The 19,470-nt window shown below is 32.4% G+C and overlaps 1 long non-coding RNA gene across 4 annotated transcripts; it reads left to right on the plus strand.

Moving 5' to 3' along the window:
* Window positions 1-921: 921 nt before the first annotated feature.
* On the plus strand, window positions 922-15,385 carry LOC143254630 (uncharacterized). Of its 4 annotated transcripts, XR_013030289.1 has the most exons (4): window positions 951-1,064; window positions 4,411-4,543; window positions 6,110-6,274; window positions 14,590-15,385. It is a non-coding gene; the product is annotated as an uncharacterized LOC143254630 (long non-coding RNA). The 4 variants fall into 4 exon arrangements; XR_013030288.1 differs by lacking the exon at window positions 4,411-4,543 and having other exon boundaries at window positions 922-1,064; XR_013030290.1 differs by lacking the exons at window positions 951-1,064; window positions 4,411-4,543 and adding an exon at window positions 4,668-4,683.
* The last annotated feature ends 4,085 nt before the right edge of the window (window positions 15,386-19,470 follow it).

Raw genomic sequence — 19,470 nt, forward strand, 5'->3', positions numbered from 1 at the left:
TACCAATAACAGTAGCAGAAAAATAGTTTGCAGTGTAGATTTGGATTCAGAAGTCAAGCGTTTATAAAATATATATATCTAGGTCAAGGTCAGGTCGTTGAGTCAGAATAATTCATGTTTGTTTAAATGCTTCAATCTGACTTTATACGTTGTAAAAATACTCATTCCCTAATCACTACAAAATAGAAATTGTTCTTGTGTGAAGAAACCCAACATTGTAAAACTAATTTTCTCATTCACGCCTTAAATAACTAGACTATTTTTAATAAGAGTAATTCATACATCGTTTCTGTCCTTTACATTAAAATATAATCGTTGTTTTAGAATCTATATTATCTTCGTGACAAAAGAAACCGTTGAAGAAAAGCAATGAAGGATGCCAAACTTGAAATCTGAATGTGCTAGTGTTTAACAGTAACACGTTTATACTGTATATAAACTAGAACATACATGTATATACTTCTAGTACTACTTACTTCTGTAGAATTGGAAGACACGGACGAAAGGTATTGGTGATTTATACATTTATACATAAATATAAAACAACGAGGAAGCTTACTTGTTTCTTTCTCTTTAAACAAAGAAAAAAACAATAAATCTGTTAAGCAATATCTAAAGGTGTGGTACCATACCTGAACTTGTGTTAGCGAAAGATACTGTATGTGTATTACGTCACTATTTTTAACTTCATATATATCACAATATTTGGTGATATTCCACGCTGATTAGACATGTAAAAAATGACAGTCATTGTTGGTGACTCATTTTATTATTTATGGTAACAAAACAAAACCTACTGATCAGTATTTATAAATTACAAACTTTAAGCTGCATTACTTCAAAAGCGAAAGACTTAAGACTAATTTTATCACTACTTATTTTGTCGTAAATACACGTCTGAAGTCCGCCTATTGCATCAGTTCTTTTCCTGGAACGGGTCTAACTGTGTTCCTTAAATAGAGGTCAGTCTGCACTGAGATAAGGTCACTGGTTAAGGAGAATTTTATTTTGCTGTCTTGTCTACGAAATTGTTGCTGCGTAAAGAAGAGAAAAACTTAAGAAAGGCAAGTTTGTAATTATGATTAAATATTTGGGTTGTCTAATAGATTTAACATTAAATACTTTTATTATTGATTAAATCATTAGATGCTCTGAGAAACTGAAAATGTTTGTAACAAGTGCCTCGTGTGGCTTTACGCACTAGACGATACTTTTTATGAAGCAATAGATGCATATTACCCCCTATTTTTTCTTATCCACACTTGAATATGCTGAACAAAATCTAAAATGAAAATTCTTTTAAATGATATATACATTTATATAGAATCAAATATATTGAAATAAAACTCAACATTCAGAATAGTGCAGACTAATAGCTATGTATTTTTCCATAGATTTTTAAGCTAGACATGAAACGTATAAGATGTATAGGCTTAACTTTAGATTGTTCTAGTACGACATGGGAGACTAATCAATGTTGGCTATTTTTACATGGTGTTAACAGAAAAACAACTAGTTCAAATAGAAAAATAATTCGTTGAAATAATACCTAGAAAATAGTGCCCAAATTATACACCACAGGGAAATCCTAAAGTTTCTTTATAAATATAATTCAGCATCATCCAAAAACACCGTACCCGTCTAAATATATACGGTATACGTGTTCAAACTTCTAATACTGTCTGAGGATAAAGTATACGTATAAATAACATCATATGAAAGAGACGAGACTTTAAAAATAAATATTCAGGAACATTTACACATTCATTTCTGACTAGCAGTGAGTAAATATTTGTGTATATATCAATACACAAACTTTATCCAAAAATCAATAAAAGAAAACAATCGAAACAACTTCTTAAAAGTTCAGTGTTTCCTCTTTTGATTTCTTTTAATTTTTGTTCAAATGCTTAACAGATATTTCTATATGTCAAATCAGTGTTGGAATACAGTGAAACCTTGGAATATATTAATTAACATTGCAATAGTGATGCAAACACGCATATCGTATCCTTAGGAAATAGAAATTCAGTACCTTATCTTTAGGCTCTACGTTATAATTTCTTAGTTTCTTCTTTAAAAGTAAAAAAAAAAAAAAAAAGGCGAGCCGAAACTAATTAGCAGCAAAAATAGTTTATTTCGTTTGAATTTTGAATACCGTTTAAGAAATTATCATTACAAAACTGTAGCTCATTTAGATTTTTAGTTTGATGTTGTTCGTCCCCAAAGGTTATTTTTTGACCCCTATGTTTATGTGTGTGTGTGTGTTAACAAGACTTCTCTGAAATGGTGGAATGTATTTGGATGAAAGTTAACATTCCTTTGGATTGTGACCCACCTAAGAAGTGTTTAGTTTTTGGATAATCAAGGTCACAGCAAGGTCATAAAAATACTTGCCTGTTAATATGGAGACCAATTATTCACACTATTTTTGGTCTATAACTCAATCAAAATGATCTGATTTGACGAAACTTGGTGGACTGATGTAAGATATTGTTTTTCATTGTTCGTGTCTGTTGATAACGACGGACACATTTTCGTATTTTTTGAGAGTCGAATATGATCACCGCTACATGGTAGAAGTATACGCTCCATTGAGTGCCCTCTAGTTGTTTGTTTTTCTTTCAAAGACTGGTATAGTTCCTAAAACAAAATTACTATTTAATATGAATGCTAATTTACTATGTGTACCTTTATACGAAATATTGCAAAGTTTTAGTAATATATGAAAGTTATCGAACACAAAGTGTCAACTTAATTCAAGACATGTCTGTAAATTGACGACTCTGAATGCAAATCTTACTCACGTTAAGTTTACACGTTATATTTGTATAATGTGTAAAAAATAAGTTGAGGGAAAGAAAAACTAAACGATCGAATATTAGAAAGATTTTGTAGGAATTAACGTAGTGACTATCGGTAGGTAGTTCTTTAGTTTCCTATTTTATTATATAAGATGTTTCATTTTACTTGTTAACTGCAATGGCTATCATGAATAAATACTGCGATAAGTTTAAAATATTTGTTTACAACACGTGGTTTTAACGAGAGGTTAGTAAACAGATTAGTTTAAGTTTTGGGATGTTTATAAATAAATGTTCATCATAAAAATGTGTACAAAAATTCGTAGAAAAATTACGTCCATCTCATTGTCTCAAACAGCGTATACTTAACTGTAAATACGTAAGAGATTTTCGCTTGTGGATTAGATATGAGCAATTTTACTGAGCCAGCTGTTTTAATAGGCACGGTAGCCAATTATTATAATTTAAAGGAAAGTATGATGGTTGTGTAAGTGTTGACTTTTTGTATTGATGTAACGTGTTTTATCACTGGGTGTATTCTTTTAAATACGTACTCTTTGCTTTACCCTAATCTAAATATCCTCGTCTGCCATGACATATACGAATAGATCACGTGCTAATGGAGCATATTGAGTGTATGTATGTATGTATATTTTGGAATTTCGCGCAAAGCTACACAAGGGCTATCTGCGCTAGCCGTCCCTAATTTAGCAGTGTAAGACTAGAGGGAAGGCAGTTAGTCATCACCACTCACCGCAACTCTTGGACTACTATTTTACTAATGAATAGTGGAATTGACTCATATTATAACTTTCCCTCGGCTGAGAGGTTATGTTTGGAGTAAAAGGGATTCGACCCAGCGTCTCTCAGATTACGAATCGAGCGTAGAGCGAGCGTATTGAAGTGTATTCTACATTTAAACGATTTTGGATAATTTTGTATTTCTTCGGTGTTTGATATTTATTTTATGGAATACTTAATATTGAATTCTAGAACTTCTAGAGTAATACTTGTTACGTATTACAGTCTCCCGCTAGTACAGCGGTAGGTCTATGAATTTACAACGCTAAAATCAGCGGTTCGATTCCCGTCGGTGGACTCGATGTGGTTTTGCTATAAGGAAACATACACATATTACAATTTCAAATCGCCTGAGACTGAGTTAAATTGTAATTTAAATTTGGAAGTTAATTAAATGTTGATATGTATCAAATGTACGATATTTTTGTACGCTATGAATTATTCAGAAATATATATACTTTATCGTTTTCTGTTTAATATCTATACATTAAAGTATCTTTTCTTTCATTTTCCTTGGGCATTCACATATTGGCCCTCTACAAAGAATTATAACTAAAGAGCTCTGTAAAGCTTACAGTTACAAGTTAAAGTTAAAAGTTTCCTTGCGGTTAATATTCACAGTAAAAGGTCGTTATGAAAGAGTTGTTCGGATTAATAGCAACCGTCATGTTTTATATCACATGGATACAAAAGTAGTTAATGTTGATTATGTTGTGCAACAGTGTATCACTAACCTACTTTTAAGTACATTTGACATGCTGTGTGACTTATTGAATTTAATAAAAACAATATGATTTATTTAAAGTGTGCTGCGACTGACACAACATGAAAGAAAGGGAAACACAACTGATAACCCTACTTCACTCTTCACCTGGTGACAGTAATGGACAATCAGCCTTCAGATCAAATGGGCTCGAAGACAAGCTCTTGCAGGATATGTAGGTCAAGTTCAGCACCATATGATCAGAATTTATTCATTTTTTTATTTGAATACTTCATTTTGGCTTATACATTGTAATAATTCACTACAAAGAGAAAGAGCTCTTGTCTGTAGAAGCCCAACATTGTAAAACTAACCGTAAGTGTCATTGTGGCAGTAATTTTGATTTTAAATATTTCAGGCTTCTTGCAAAGCAATAATGGGCGCACCGAAACTGTTGTTTCTTTTCGTCCAGGTCGCGAAAAATAATCTTTTATTCGCTTCGAGTGAACGTGGTAAATGTTTAAACTGACGATTGAAAGTGACTTTATTAAACTCTACTAACAGAGTGGGAAGATTCTTAGCACGTGGTTGTTAAATGATTTGACTTGGCTGGTGTATGTAATAAGTGTGACCAATGAAGTGAAATGAATGCTTCAAGAGTCAGGAAAAGCCGTGAAATTACGAGTTGAAAATAAGGAGTCGCGGTGAAAAGGAAGTAGGACTGAACATTCTGTAAAACTAATTTTCTAACTAACGCATTTAATAACGACCAGTGCTTTCCAAACCAGTCCAAACCCCCCTTCCCCAACCCGAGGAGGCGCATGCTGATTGCAGCAGAGTTGCAGTGAATGATACGATAACCTAATAATATGTTCACTTTTGTTCCAAGCGTTTTTTTTTTCATTTATAAAAAAAGAACAAAAAGAAGATGTTGATTATGCTGCTACTAGTTTCAAATATTATTTTAATGTGAAAAGGGGCGGTTTAGTAATAAGAGTAGATCATGTATCTTGTCTGTTACTTACGTCAAATGGCTATAATTGTTGTATCAGAACCTATACGGTATTTACTTTCTTGCATAAAGAAAGCCCTTAAAGAAAAACAACGACGGATGCTAAATTGAAAAATCAAATATATATGTGAATCTGACGATGACCAAAGAAGGTCGAAACGTTGTTCGCTCTTCTATGTAAAATATTTTCTCAACCCAACGAGCCGTTTTTGCATATATATTTCTCTACAAGTGGGTTTTCTCGATATCACTGAAAAATCAAATAATCTGTGTTTGACAATAATATGGTTATACTGTACATACATTTTTAAAACAGATAATAATTCTCTCACTAGTTAGTTCCGCAGAATTAAAATATTTGGACAAAAGATATTGGTGATTTTTTTTTAATTAAAACAAAGAGAAAGCTCGCTTCTTTCATTTTCTTTAAAACAAGTAGTATAGTGCCATATCTGAACTTCTGTTTACAAAGATACGGTATGCGTATTACGTCACTATTTTAAACTTAATGTCATGATACTTCGTGATACTCTACGCCGATTAGATATGCAGAATGACAGTCATTGTTGGTCCCAGTTCAAGCTAATATGGGTCATTCGATAGAATATTAAAAGAAAAGGAATTGAGAATCTTCGTATGTTTACAACAATGTTTTGAGTGACTTGTTTTATTAAAATGTTGTCAAAAAAACAAATTCTTCAATCAAGATTTATAAATAATAAACTTTAAGGTGCATTATTTTAAAATTATTGTCCATAAATTAATTACTATTTATTTTATCACAAATAGACACTTGAAGATCACTTATCATACCAGGTTTTACGTGAAATGGCCCTGCCTTAAATAGAGGTTAGTCTGCACAAAGACACGAGTATCAGTAGTTTTCCAGGTCAGGGAAATGCTGCTTCGTCTATAAGAAGTGTTCCTGTAGAAAAGTGTTAGGAATCTAGAACGGTAAGATTGTATTTGAATTATCTAGTAGCTATTATTTCAAATGTTTGTTTTATTGAATAAATGATTAGATCACTACAAAGCTGTGAAACTGTTTTTAACAAGTGTATTGTGTGAATTCACGTTCTACGCGATACGTTTCGTGAAACGATAGTGTTACATATTATAATTAAATCTCAGACGGGTCTCCGACTTGTTATGTGCGTTACGTATTACGATTTCAAGTAAATGAAACTGGAATTTGTTTCTTTTGTTTTGAATTTCGCGCAAAGCTACACGAGGGCTATCTGCGCTAGCCGTCCCTAATTTTTCAGTGTAAGACAAGAGAGAAGGTAACTAGTCATCTCGCCCCCACCGCCAACTCTTGGGCTACTCTTTACCAACGAATAGTGGGATTGACCGTACTGTTTAATACGCCCCCACGGGTTTGATGTAACGGTGATTTCAACCTGTGACCCTCAAATTACGAGACTAATGTCTTAACCACCTGGCCATGTTGGGCCACTGGAATTTAAAATTAGAAGTTTAATTGAATGTCAGTATGTATCGAATTTACGATATTTGCCAAAAAAGGTTGATACGCACAATTTTTTTCTTAATGTGAATATATTTTAATATACAAACAAGGTTATTTGCATATGCAAATTTTAAAAACTTGCGTACAATATTTAGTCTTATCCGATCTATTACTGAATACTTTGTTGATACCCTAAATTCAAAAGAACGCTAGCTAGCTCTGTTCTTCACACGTGCTTTTTTATTCCCGACGAAGGTACATAATATTTGCGTAAAAATACTAACATCCGAACATCCGAAGTTATTTCACTTAAGTTTGTAATTGATGTTCGAAATCTATAAACGTTCGTCGTTAAATGTTTGTAGTTTTCTGATTAATAAGCGTTTGTCATAATTATAGCTTCGGAGGCTTATAGTATTTTGAATGTACCGACTCAACAATATTACTGAAGTGTTTCTTGATGCGCGTACTTACAAACTTTTAGGCGAGGTTTTAAAAAGTTCGATTGACAGCAATACTGGCAATCACGTTGTTAATTTTTACGCTCGAGAATGTTCCAAAAATTTAGAGAATATGCGGGATTTTGCAACACACATTTATCAATAAGAGTTACACACATTTCTAAATATATATATTTAACTGAAATAAATATACATTAGTAAATTCGTTACAATACATTCAAACCACCTCCTTTTTCTGTTTCTTATTCATTCGTATATATATAATGTAATAAAACTCGGCATTCATAATAGTGCAGGTTAATAGTTGTGTGTTATCCTTACATTTTTAAAGCTAGACGTGAAAAAACATACAAGCTTTATAGGCTTATAATTGTTCTAGAACTATTTGTACGATATGGGAGACTAGTCAGTGTTGGCTGTTTTTCATACGTGTCCATGAAAAAAACAAATTCGTTAAATGGGAAACACAATGTGTTGAAATAAGTTTTTCAAGTGATCACATCCAAATCCTACACTACGGGGAAAACCTCAACTTGCTGTATAATTCAGTAGCAACTAAACACACGATACTCGTTTCAATTTGTACAGTACTTGTATGACAAACTCTGTTTCTTAAAGATATGGTATACTATATCTTTAAGTGAATGAAATGGGATTTCCTTGTGATTGCACCTAAGTAAATGTATGTGTCCACAGAATTATGTTTATTTTTTTTTCATGCATAAATCAATAAAATCGTTACCCGAAATAACTTTACTATACTTCTTTTTTTCTTGAATTCTAATTTTTCTATTCAACAACGACGACCATTCTATGTGTCTAGTCACCATTAGAATATCATGAAATCTTATGATATATTAAGCTCCAAATAATAATAGAATGAGTGTTCTGTATCTTTAGTAAACAGAAATTCAGGTACGGTACCGTAGCTTTAGACTCAGCATAATTTTATAGTTTCGTCTTTTAAACTTAAAGAGGTGAGACCATTCTTAGTTTTACACTTTTTTGTATCAATTACCAATATCTTTTGTCCAAATTTTCTAATTCTACAGAACTAACTCTCAACAGAAATACAGGTTTGTTTTGTTGTTTGTTTTTGTCTTATACCGTATTAAAGATTTTATTATTGCCAAATTTTAGGTGACTTGGAATTTTAGTTTGACTTTATTAATTGTTTGCTTTTCAGACTCTGGTATTTGTATTAATAAATTCGTATAGTTCTTATAGGAAAATTGAGGTTTAATATGAATAAAGTTGCAAACTTTTAGTAATGTGTAAAAGTCTGTTGTATAAAAAGAAAAAATATCAAGTATGTTGGAAACGTGTTTCAATTCCAGATACGCCTAACAGATGGGGGCCTGGAATGGCCAAGTGTTCAGGGGCGCTCCACTCGCAGTCGGATGGTTGTGGGTTCGAATCCCTATCCCACAGAATGTGTTCACCCTTTCAGCGGTGGGGGCTTATTATATTACGGTCAATCCCATTGTTCGTTAGTAAAAGCATAGCCCAAGAAATGGTGATGAGTAGTGATGACTGGGTACCTTCACTCCAGTCTTACACTGCTAAATTCAGGACAGCTAGTGCACATAATCTTCGTGTAGCTTTGCGTGAAACTTCAAACAAACTGATTGACGACTCGGAGTGCAAGGCGATGATCAATTTAAGAATAAAAATGTTTTTCTTTCGTCTTAAATTTTAACATATTCTCATTACTCTTGGCATCAAGTGTATATTGAATGGCGCTCTGTAAAAACCCGTGAAATGCGCTTCTTGAGCTCTACCCTTGCATACTCAGTTAGTATGGTGTGGTGTGTGTGTGATTTATCAACTAAAACTGAGAATTGTGTTTTTAATCATTAATTAAAAGATACGAAACTGCTTATTTGTAAAATATAAATGGTAACTGTTAAACACAAATATATCTGAAAGAACGTTCACGAAAGTTTCATAATTATATATAAAGGTTTTAAAACTGAATTATCGAATGGATGAGAATAAAACAAAGATATTACATAAAATTAGAAAATCGTTTATACAGAGCATTTAAAATAAGAGACATAAATGATTTACATTAAAACATTTTAAAAGTTCAGTTAAAGAGAAACAGAGTTTAAGATTTATAGTTGAAATACATGGACTTTCAAACCAAGTATTTTACTGTACTTGTACTGTTTTTAATGTGGTGTGCTTTCCCCATATCATGTCTGTGTTGTTACGTTTTATAGTTTTATATCGGAAGAGTCTCCGACTTATTATGCTACGTACATTACATATTACAATTTCAAGTAGCCAAGAATGTCAATTTTAATTTAGAGGTTAATTTGATATCAATATGTATCAATTATATATTTGCCAACAAGATTGATACACACTACTTTATTTCTTAATATAAACATATTTTAATGTACAAACAACAATACAATTTATAATAACGGTTATTACAAATAGTTATCACAAACACTAGTTTATATAAGGAGCTTTATAAACTTACAGACAACATGAATTCTTTTATTTGGTCTAGAACTGAATATCCAGATCCACGACGAGCATATTAATTGGGTTGATATTGTTACACCTATCTTAAGCTAGTTAGCTTGATTGGCCTCACGTTGCTTACTTTTATCGATGAAGATACTTAATGTCCTACTAGAAATACTATCATCCGAAGTTAATTTACTGAAGTTGAACGGTTTGTAATGTTCGAAATTATAAACGTTCCTGGTTAAATTCTGTAGTTTTCCGATTAATGAGCGTTAATCACAATAATAGCTACCGAGGGTTTATAGTATAGTGAATGTAGCTGTTCAATAATAATGATTGCCTCTCGCCGCGCCAGTTTTATATAGTCACGAGCGATTCTCAAACATTCAACAATGTTCAAAAACACGTAAACCACATTGTTGATTCCTACTCTCGAAAGGTCTACAAATTTAGAAAACAGCCGGGACTTGCCCAATACACATCCAACAATATACGTCACATGTATCAAACTGAAAGACGTATAGATATCAAAATAAACATATAACGGTAAATCCATACAGCGTGTAGTGAGAGAGGTAGTGGGTGTGATGAATTATTTTATGAAAGTAAGCTATTCTGATTTTAAGTATTTTTCTGATTTTCTTCAAATATTTATGCCAGGTTAGGGGCTGATTGTCATACTTAAAAAAATTGCAGTTATAGATAATGTGATGGAAATTGTAGAGATTTTTAGTCTTTTATTTAGCTTACGGTACAGGATAAATGCTTGAGACTTAGTGGAATTGAACATTATTCTCCTTTTATTGCACCACTGTGTAATTTTGTTGACAATTCTTTGAATTTTCTTTGCAGCCAGTGGGGGCCCAAGAACTGTTACATAGTGCTATGTTATTTACGTTGTGACGCATGTGTGAAAGGCGTGGTTTGCCGTGGTAAGTCATAAACGAAGGTTGTGTGGAATAAGGGGCTTAGTACAGACCCCCTGTAGTGGTACGCATGCATTAAATATGAAGGGTTGGTATAAGCTGGATATTCACCTGGTGAAAGTAATTGGTATTTTGCATTTTATTAGTTATTTTGCATTTTATTAGTTTATATTTAAGTCCGTTGTGCCAGTGTCAAATCGTGTCGAAGGCCTTTTGTACGTCTAAGGAAGATGAAAATAGTATGTGGTTTCTGTTACGAGGTGATCTGTGGCATGTCTATTTTTGCATCCTACGTTTTGAATACTTGAGAATAATTTATTTTCTAGCAGCCACATTAATGTACTTATTATCATTTTCTCTAAAGGTTTGTTGCTTGTGCAGATGATTGGGCCTGAGTTTGATCCTTTTTTGGGATGAGTGTGATGATAAGCTGATTTCCAAGTACTCGGAGTCCAGCCGAGATCACTAATTTGGAATGAAGGAAGGTTATAATTTTCTTCGATATTTTCTTGTACTGGAGTCAATCATATAATACTTTGAGTTTCATTGTGACGGTTGTGAGTTGGGTAATTGTCATTAATTAGTTATGTATTTGAGTTATGTTTATTCAAAATAAACCAAGTAAATAAACCCGAAGAGATGTGTCTTCCGGTTTAAAACCGGTCTATTGCATACTCTCTTAACCTGAAGATGACCTAAAAAGATTGTAACTTTCTTCTCTTTATTAGCAACAGTGTTAACACTCATAGCAGCCGTCCTGAGATACATTTTTACTTCAAATAGGTTTCTCGTCATCACGAAATGGAATTATATTTGAACTTTTAGTATGAGCGTATGTTGATATTAGTGTTTTCGATATGTCTGTCAATTTTGGTATCTTGTATCCTCTTTGTGACATGGTTTGTTTTAAATCCTTCGTATATTTTCTCTAATCTCTTTCATCTTAAAATATTTTCTTTATTATAGGAGTTTGACTCTATGTAATGTTCTGTTTAGTGTGAGTGTGGTGTAATGGATTTAATATTATGTATTTATTTTATTTTAATCTCTACGTTCGTTTTAGTTAAACACGTATTTAGAAATGCATTTAACTTAGTATTAAGTATGTATTGCGAAATCTCCGCCCATTTTTTAAACTTGTAGAAGATTATCCAGTGTAAAAATCAATAATACTTTACATTTTTGCCAAATGAACTTTCGAGAATCTCGCCTAAAGTTTATAAATCGACACACCAAGAGACCTTTTTCACATAATATTGTAGGTTTACTGCAGTAGTTATACAATAAACATCGGAACCTATAGCTGTGACAAACGTTTATTAATTGGGAAACTATAGATATTCGACCAGAAACGTTTATAGCTTTCGAACGTTACAAACAGTTTAACATTAGCGGATTACTAGCTATCTTTAGTATTTCTAAGAATACATTGGATAACTTCATTGAAAGAAAAGTGAGCTTGTAAACGACGTGAGGCCAGCCGAGACTAGAGAACTAGCTAGTTTATCAACTCAGAATTAATTCGTTCATGGTAAACATTTGATAAAATATTTTGTTTCTGACCAGATAGAAGGCTCAATATTGTTTGTAAATTTGTAAACCTTTTGTATATGAACCATTATTTGTAATAACCGTTATTATAAATTGTATTTGTGTTAAGAAAAAAAACTGTAACTCAATATCAGTCTTGTTGGCAAATATTATAAATTTGATACATATCAACATTCAATTAATTTCTAAATTCAAATGATTTGAAATCGTAATACTTAATATATCTGAAGTTCGTCAGATAAATTACAATACGTAACAGAGTGACAGTTTTTGTAGTGAAGATACTGTGATCTGTTTGTAGATGCATTTGTTCAGTTTGATGTGTAAAATTCCGTCTTTTAAAAAGACCGTGATGTCATGAAAGTAATTTAAGTAGTATAGTAATTAAAGGTAAAGTTGATTGTTTCGTGAAAGTTATTTGAATATGATGTAAATTCTTTAAATGGTTTAAAACCGGCTATCTGTAAGGAAAATGTGTCATCTATATAATTTTTTTCAAAAGTGAGGTTTTACAGGGCTTATTTGTAAAAGATGGCCTTCAATATGGCACATAAAAAATATTGGCAGAATTGGTATTGCAGTACCATTAACCTGAATTGAAGGTAACGTTCGTTAATAAATTCGACGTTGTTTACTTCTAAAACAAGCTTGGCAAATCAATAACTATTTGAGATTCTGAATGTTCAAAAAAGGGTAAGATGGACGTTAGAGTTTCTAAACATTCATCAAATAGAATATTAGCGAAAGAAGCATCCATTGGGCAAGTATGACTTACGCGGTAAGAGTCAATTGGTATTGGTATCTTTTATGATATTAGGAAAGTGATTAATATTCTTTATGTATGGAAGGAGGATAGAGAAAATGCATTATATGTATTAGGCAGCAAAAGCGGACGGCTTTTCAATAATCATGTTTGTGTTCGAAATTATGGGTCGGAGAGGATTATTAGGTTTGTGAATATTTGGTAACAGATGAATTCTACCTGGATAAGCTTGGTTGAATATTAAACACTGGAAGGATTCTTTGCTAGTTTTGATGGTTTATCAGTCACGATGTTCTAGGATTATGTAAGAGTTTAATGAAGATATTGATGTCTTGTAGTCAGCGATATAGTCATCGTTGCTAAGAATAATAAGCCCAACCTTATCTTTTATGATGTTGTTCTATTAAATATTATCTAGAACAGCTCTTTCATTTTGGTTAAAAGTGTTATAACCTCCTTTAGAAAATTTTAAGGTTTGTATTATGTAATTTTCTACTGCTATAATGTAATTCTCGGAATGTGGTTTTATGAAGACTTTTCTTTGAATTTCGGTGGGTTTTTTTCTCATTAGGGTGAAATTTGTTGGAATTCTGCGAATCCTTAGTTGTTCAGAGGTCAGAGTTGTTTGTTCATAGAGATCAGAATTTTGGATTTATTAACGAAGTTATTGTTCGTGCAGAAGTTGGGTCCTTTTATTAAGAAGACAGTTCTTCATGTAAGGAAGTTATGCCAGAAAGATTTAAAATATGTGGAGAATATTCATTGTTACCTGTGCGATTTATGAAATCGTTTATTTTTAACAGGTTTGTTAGTTTGACAAGGCTAATGGGTATTAAAGTATCAATGGTTTTAAACGTTTTCTTAAGATTTTCATTGTGAGATAAAAGGTCTTTGATAGTTCTTGGTAGAGTACATGATGCTATTGTAGTTTCTTTAAGTTAAAGAGGAGGATTGGAAAGAAAGTTCGTATATTTCTGAATGGATTGACTTGAAATGCAAATGATGACTGAAAGTATTTGATAGTTTGATTTATCACAGTCCAAGCTACAGAAAGTGGAAAACTGCTAAAGTATCAATCCTATTAATAACGCACAGGTGGTTTAGACCGCACGACACTACTGCGTGTTTTGATGCTTTTCTATGCCACGGAATTTACTTATTAGATGTTTTTCAATAATAGTTCGCTCTATTTAAGTATTTTTATTAACCAGCGGACTCAGTTTAAATTTTTTTATGACACTAATTCGTCTTTTAATATATATTTATTTATTTAAGTTTACATCTTTTTAGATTATTGTACTTAAAGTGAATAAACTAAGACACTAGTAGATTTTCTTTTTATTGTTAAAGGTCTCTGTTCTTTAAACAAAATTTAGTTCATTACTAGATTTGTATTATAATGAAATTAAAAACTACCGAAAATGTATTTTCAAGACGACAGGTATGGGTATTAAAACTTTAATTAAAATAAAGTACAGAACATTTTAAGTGAAGATTTTTAATACCCATACCATCCTTCTTGAGAATACATTTTTTTTTAATTTCAAGTGGGTTTCTCACGAATTTAAAACTGCCATATTAGTTTCTGAATAATAGATTGACTTCTTTTTAATACACAGGAGCCGATGAAAAGAGAATATTGAAATGAAAATTTACAAGGTTTTCACGTTGATGATGATAATTCATGGAAGCTTACTTCATCTTATAAACAGCAGAAAACATCTAACGTTGAGAAATGTATTCAGCGATAACACAACGATTTCTTTTCAACTTGAATTTAATTTTAACATTTTATCATTACCACTTCCTTATTTTGGAGAAGTTGGAATTGAAGAAGAAAAGAAAAAATACCATAAAATGCTCAACAAAGGGGTTACAGTTTCTCTAATTTTTACCATACCGCTTATTTTACCAACTATACCTGAATGGCTGAACGCGGATATTTTCTTAAGAATGAATGAAAATTCTACTTTCACGGATGATTGAACTATTGCTCCATTGAAAAAAAAAAACATCGTAACTTCTTTGCTACCCAAAAAATTGTTTAATATAGTTTCAAAGATTTCGTTAGACTGTGCTGTAAAGTTGTATTTCTTAGTGTACATAGTAATATTTTTTTTTTATAGTTTCCAGTATGTTGTTGGCGTTCTCCATGAAATTTAATAAGTGTCAGTGACGAAAATCCAGTGAATTCTTTTTTTTTTTTCTGTCGTGTAACAGATATATTGTATCATCAATATTCATTATTTTTATTACATGTAACTATTTCTACACGATCTTTATTGAAAATCTATATCTACAAGTATAATTTTAATCATATAAGTAATGCTATTTCTGGGTTCAATTTTACCGATATTTTCTATTTCAAATGCAGATTTTCGAAATGATAATACTAAATAAAACAGTTAGCTCTCACTCTGTTGTATCTTACATCAATGTTAGATTTAAATTATTTAAAATTGAAACGTTCGAAGTTATCAAATTTTATGCCACATTCGAAAACATGTATGACTACATTAGAAGATTATACAGTTATAGTCAGTGGTTCAGAAATAGTAGAATATTGACAGTTAAATAACAGTAATAGTGAAAAACAAAACGTTTTGTTTTCGGTACCATGGAGGATAAAATAATGTTAAGTATTTCAGCCCAGTAGTTTTGTTAATACAGATATACTCTTTAGGGAACCTTATGTAAGTCTATCACAGAAGAGATAACCGTTATTATATTGCCAGTAGAAGACAAGACAAATAATGTTAAGTTTGGAATAATACCATAAACACAACTGTTATAGTGTTGAAACAATGAAAAACATGTTCAGAATAAGTAAAACTACACATGTGACCAAACTTTAATTTGCAACGTTTCGAGCAGAAAGTCTTTAGTCAGGCAATTCTAAACCGTGTTACAAAGAAAAGACTGTTGCACTACTGCTAGTCTATCGCACAATAGAACATAAAATGACGATAACAAGCAACCAAGGTGTTAACAAACGTCAGCGAATACTATTTTATAGATGAACCATTGGAATTATTTCTACAGGATATTTCATGATGCAAGGAGTGACCAGAATGTGACACGTCGAACAATTGTCGATTTTTACAGTCAACTGCTCGGACAGCTTTGAGCAATATTCTCTAATTCTTCTCCTACACCATATAGTTGATTACGAATCCCTCACGCCCTCTTTCCTTGCATTAAAAAAAGTCGTTGGAGTTCATGAAACTGTTGCAGTTAAACTGAACATAGTGAACCTCAAATAATCTGAATTTGTTTTGAATTTTACGCAAAGTTACAAGAGGGTTGTCTGCGCTATCCACCCCTAATTTAGAAGTGAAATATTAGAGGATAGGCAGCTAGTTATCACCGCCAACTCTTAGGCTACTCTTTTACTGATGAATAGTAGGATTGACCATCACATTATATCGCTCCAATGGCTAAAAGGTATTCAAACTCACGATCATCAGATTACGAGTCAAAACCCCTAACCACTTGCCCATGCCGAGTCCAAGTCATTTGAGCACTTCAATTTGATTTTAAAGGTTTTATTAGATGGGATGTAATTAATAAAGGATAAAATTTATATTTAACCCAGTCCAATATAAATATTGGATAGCCAAAGCAAAATAGCCCCTGCATTCCATAATGTCAGCTGTATTGTTCTGTTTCTAGTTGACAATGAATATGAATCATAACTAACATTATGAATTTTAAAGACATACCAGAACTCCAGCATGGATAAAACCACCATTAACACATTCACGCAGAATGATGTCCTAAATAATAATATATCCACATTCAGTAAATACATTGTTAACGAGACTTCTGACAAGTAGCCACATTCATCATGCTTGGCTATCACGCCTTTCTTATCTCTCCCATAATATCAGTTGATTGTATGTATTTTACCATAACCCGATGGTCATTTCTGAACTAAAAAATACCATTGTAATAGAAATTAGCAATTCCTTGGGCAGATGTTAAAGCTATAATATCTAATACTATTTCCAGGTCAACGTACTAATCGAAATTATGCTGGCAACATGGATTAGTTGCTACACAAATGTCATCTCCTCGTATTTCCAGAAACCAATGAAATAAGCTGATTGTGACGCCTTATGCAGAACTCAATAAGCAAATAGTTGATACCGAAAATACAAATCGGCCATCTAAATAATATCGCGTACAAACACTTGACATATAAACAAAGGTATAGGTCAGTAAAGGCTTTAGAATAGCAACTGTCTTGCCCCAAACGAAAGTATCGCAGGAATTAACAGAATTTTCACAAGTTCACACAGTTGGACGATGAAATATCAGGTTATTGCAATTCCATTTACATTTGCAAACAACAAATTCAGGTGAATTTAGGTGACCATAAGAAACAAAGCAGAGCTGTGAAGAAGAATGCAGAAAATGATCCCCTTAAACTACTCATGCTGTTTCAATACGGATGTGATTATCCACAATACTATCGAAAGGAATCTTCAAAGTATTGGTTACAATAGCAGAGTATACCTTACTTCAAGAAATATCGTACGTCGACAGCAGTGGGCATTAAAGATATTTTCTTATTTGTTGAGTCATTAATGTTTTTCCATCAAGCCCAGATTTGCACAGGTTTTGGACAGAAACTGGATTTAGTGTCTGTACTTTCAAGGTTTGTTTATCGTTAGTCACAACGCTACATAATGGGCTATGAGTGCTGTGCTCACCAGGGGTCTCGAAAACATATTTTTAGCGTTATAAGCTTTCACACTTACCGCGCAGGTAGTCCATTAAGGGACTACCACAGCGAAAAGATATTCACTGCTGCTTGATTTTTCACAATTCACAAGCAATAAACAACTTATTATACAATGCAGTCTTATGAAACCAAGATGGGTTCTGTTTAAACATTGCAAAGATAAGATTCGTTAAATACGAATGGTAAAAGTTATACCATTTATTTCATGATTGTCTATTTAATGAAATGACATTTTTGTGGAATGTGTAGGTAGTTACAACTTAATAACCTTTATACCTTGTATTCCGACTTTACATTACATAGTTCATCCAGCATACTTCCAAGTATATTCAATTTACAACCATAGTACCAGTAAGTAGTCTGGGTAAAATAAACTTTTTTTTCACATTTGTCTAGGCATGTCCTACTAATTACATGCTAGATTGTGAATGTGGTTGTGGTTTTAGTATAGCAAAGTCACACCGTGCTATCTCAGAGGAATCAAACTTCTTTAATTTGGCGTTGTAAATCCGTAGGCTTACCGCTGTCCCAGCGGGAGATACAGGGGATTGTGAAACAGATGTTCCAAGTGTTGACCCACAATATGATGATAACACTGGGGAACACTTTTTCAGTAACTTTGAGTTGCATTGGATATTTTAACTGATTCTGAAGGAGTTTTAGGCGCTGATTTCAAATCTGAAATTAGTTTTTCTCTACAAGCTCTAGTTTGTATGCAATTTGAGGTTAATGAAATTGTACAAATGTGAACTTGCGTAAACCATGTATAAGCATTTTCACGTCCATTTTTTGAACAGCCACCTTGATAAGTCCCCTGACAACCTGGGGGCTGTGAGTGACGAACAAGGAGAACGATTCCACCAAGGTCTAAAGGTCATGGAAGAACGTTACCAAGGGCGCTGGGACAAAAGTATGATGGCTGACTACTGCTGGAGCATTAAACGAGATTGTCCAGATGAAGTGTACAAACGCAAAAGTTACAAACGCAAATTCCTACCTGAATAAAATACACAAACAAATTGATAAGCTATTTCTCTAATTTCCTATAATAACGAAACATTAAAAAATAAATAAAAATGTCAAATTGCATAAAATCTGTAGCTTGCAGACAAAAACCGACTTCAGATTTGAAATCAACACACTCAAATTGACTATAGAAAGGTCTTTTTTTAAATGCAACAAAATGGGTGTTCCCTAGTGTAATGTATCTCGGAACGGCTGGTATGGTTCTGAGATACATTTTTATTTCAAGTGGGTTTTTCGTCATCAAGAAAATGATGACAAGTTTCGTATCTGCAGCTGTAGGTGCGTTATGTGACAGACAATACCACTTCTTCATCAGCAGTTGCTACATAAAACACTTCTCTGAGAATTTCTGTTATTATAAAATTAACCATACTCTGGGGTTTATACAAACCATTATTTCCGGAAAGATTTCTACAACAATTTTAGCAACTACCTTGAATTTTTGCCTTTGTTCTGCTTAAATATTGATTCCGTTATATAAGGCGTAAATACAAAAAAAAAATAATAATAATTTCTCAAGCATAATTCTTTTATTTCGTGTTTATTCTACGAAAGGATTAATTTGACCTTGGCATTAACAATAACATAAATATTTTATAAAACAAACAATTAATTTTATTAAATTGCAATGATTAATAAATAAGAAATATCTGTCTTTAAACAAAACGGCTGTCGATAAAATAGTTTTTCGTTAAAAGTTTGTTTGTTTTTTTGGAATTTCGCACAA

This window comes from Tachypleus tridentatus, chromosome 6 (assembly GCF_004210375.1).
Source record: "Tachypleus tridentatus isolate NWPU-2018 chromosome 6, ASM421037v1, whole genome shotgun sequence".
NCBI lineage: Eukaryota > Metazoa > Arthropoda > Merostomata > Xiphosura > Limulidae > Tachypleus > Tachypleus tridentatus.